We start from the raw sequence: 3,126 nt of genomic DNA, 5'->3' as shown, positions 1-3,126 counted from the left end.
GTAGTCCCAGAACTCCGTGATGAGGAGTTTGGGACAGTTTGTCAGGCCAGTACCACATAGTGCTGAAAGCTGGGTTTCCAAGCATGAACATCTCCAGGCAGGGAGCAGTCTGAGAGATCCACATTGCAGAACTCATGCAGAAGGGCATGCTTTAACACCTTTACCAGTACCATGATCAGACTGTGCAGAATTAGGGCCTGCAGAGAGACATGAACTGCTACCCCAATGGGCATGGGTAGCATCCGCTGGCAGCCTGGACACCTCCTCTGCACTTGTGGCACAGCAACTAACTGGCCCTTGCGTACCACACACCAAGACCCCAGGGGATGTGCCATGCCTGGGGTTCCACAGAGTGTGGAGCATGCAGGAGGACCCAGCCCCATAACAAGCACTAACACCTTGTTCAAGTTTCAGCTCAATTACACAATAAGGGAAACTGATGATGCTCACAGTGCCTGGGGTTTAATCTTCTGCAGGAGATAATATTGGGATAATTTTGATGTGCAAAGACTATTTTTTGTATCAAGAACCACTGTTTGTTTTAATTATCTTAGCACAATGCTCTATCTACAGAAAAACTCACTAGAAAATAACACCACACAGAAAATAGACCAAGGTCTGCAGCCTCAGAAGTCACGCAGGTTTGAACACACTGGGAAGAGTCTACTTGGAGCTTACAGGGCAAGACCAGTTTAATTCTGAGAAGTAGATGGCTTAAGGTGTCACACTCAGCCTCTTCCCGAGGACACCTGGAAGCAGCCTGCAGCGCAGCCTGTCTTAAAACAGCCAGCAGACACCAAGCTCAAGTTGTCACCCTGCATCTCCTTACGAAGGAAGATGTGCCACCAACAAAACTGTGGCTCCTGCAAGCCAAGCCAAGTGCCAGGGAGCTGGCCTGTGGGGAAGGGCATGCTCCTGTGCCCTGTGCACTGACAACCTTGCTGCACTTCCATAGGAGGTGTTAATTACAGGCTGACTTTGGCTTGCTCAGCCTCCACTGGTTGTTCTGACATGGCATGTCTGAGTAGAAATCTCACTGACTTTATTACGTACAGCCAGTATGTTTTACATGGCAGGATCAAGAGACAGAAGACAGCGAGTGATTAGCTGAAAAAGAGAACAAAAGCAGAAGGCCAGTAAGGGCAGATGCAAGGATCAGGAGTCGAGGGCAGACGAGACCATCAGCAGTTAGGGAAAAGGCTCTTTGGAGCCACAAGCCAATTACACATCGCAAAGACATTCACTGCTCCCTGGCTGGATGGTCTCATCTTGCCTCCCGGCCTTACTCAGCCATTATGATCAGAGCCATGGCCTTTACTACCTCTGCCCGTAGGAGATGCATGGAGTTGCCCTGCTCATGTGGCCCTGACCTGCTCTGCTGGCTGCAGAACCTCTTCTCCCCAGGCCCCTGGTGACTTAGGCAGCTGCCGGTAGGGCAGGAACTGAGCCCTGCTATGCAAACAGGCTACAGAAATTGCTCCCAAAGACACTGGAAGAAAATGTGAATTCACGCAGAGAAATGGAAACAGAGCTCTATGCAGGAGCTGACTGAGGACAATTCCTTTCTTGTCCTCCAAAGGCAGAGCTTTGCAGAGTTTCTGGAGACCCCAGTGGACACCCCGGTGCTCCCTGTATCCATCTCCCCCTTCTCACCTGCTTTTAAGATGATCAGTGTACATGCCCTTCCTTTCCTCTTCTTTAATCTACCAAACTCAAAAGACTGTCAGTGTCATGGTTAGTGCAGCTGTTCTGTACTGTCACCTCATCCCAGGGACGCACAGCAGGGAGAGACACGTGTCACTCCCGTATGAACACTGTCTCGTGCCCGTGCCTGACAAACTGACAGTACAGAAGACAGAACTGGCATGACCTTGCTTTACAAACCATTTTATCTCCTTTCTAGTTAATGGGGTTCTGGTGGCAGAAGTAGTGAGCTCTCCCAGCCCAGCCCCAGGGCAGTGCTGCTGCTCTCGGAATCCAGGACTCAACAAAATTACCACATTTCACACACGCCCGAGCAAAAGCTCAACTGCTCCTCTGACCAGTGTGCAGGGCACACAAGAAGCCAGGGCAAGGAACTAGCTTCACAGCAGGTGTAAATTATACCAGCTTCACTCTTGTCTGGGCAGTGTCCACCTATTCCTATTTTACTTCCGAAACAAATGAGCTGAATGCAGTAGTTTGATCTTTAGCTGGTGACAGGGGACCTAACATGCTTCAGCAGGATGACACAACATGTTCCCGGATGTCTTTATCACGCACCAGGGCTCTCTGTTTGATTTCCCCAGCAGAGATCCTTCCTCAGTCTACATTTTGAAGGAGAGACCGAGTTAATCTAGGACCGAATCAGGCATTTAATTCTGCAGCACAGCAATACAGTTCAGAAAGCGCTATGAAGGAGGTTAAGCAAAGACAGAATCTCTCTGAAAGGGCACTGTCAAGCCCCAAGCCTGTCAAGACCAAGCACTCACTGCCTGTTGAGAACACCCGTGGTCACAGCAGGACCCCTTCCACCGGGAACAGCCACGGCCCAGAAGCTCTCCGTGGGCGTGAGGCTACTTCCCAGCCTGGCATTTGCATATCAGTGAGGTATCTGCAAAATCTAATCACAGTGTTAAAACCAGATGAATTCGAGCCTTAAATAGAGTAAATTCAGAATGCAGGTAATTAGTAATCAAGTCTGGCCTGCATTCCCTCCCACTCTGGACCTGGCCAAGAGACCCTCAGAGCTGCATGTAAAGACGGTCACCTGAGTAAGTCTGCAGAAGAACCTGGGGGGTATTTCAGCATTCACATGGCAGCACAGCATAGCACAGTCCTGCTGCAATGTAGATTGCCAGCTGCCCCTCATGATATGGGTTGTTAAAAATAAAACAGAAGTACCAATGGGGGGAGCACTTTTCATATAAATATGTTGGTGCATCTAAACAGCACCTAATAAAGTTCTCTGGTGTACCAGTGGTAACTCAGTCACCCCAGGTGCACGTGCCCAGGGTGGCAAACATTTCCAGACTAACACTGCTGAACCAGCTTTTCATGTTGATTGCTTCAAACACACCGAAATAAGAGGCACAACCAGCACAAGGTCACACCTGGCCAGCCCCCCTCATGCCCACCCTGTTCCCA

The sequence above is a fragment of the Gallinula chloropus genome (assembly GCF_964237585.1).
Source record: "Gallinula chloropus genome assembly, chromosome: 15".
Lineage (NCBI taxonomy): Eukaryota > Metazoa > Chordata > Aves > Gruiformes > Rallidae > Gallinula > Gallinula chloropus.
The sequence above is the reverse complement of the archived record's forward strand: the minus strand, read 5'-3'. Positions refer to the sequence as shown.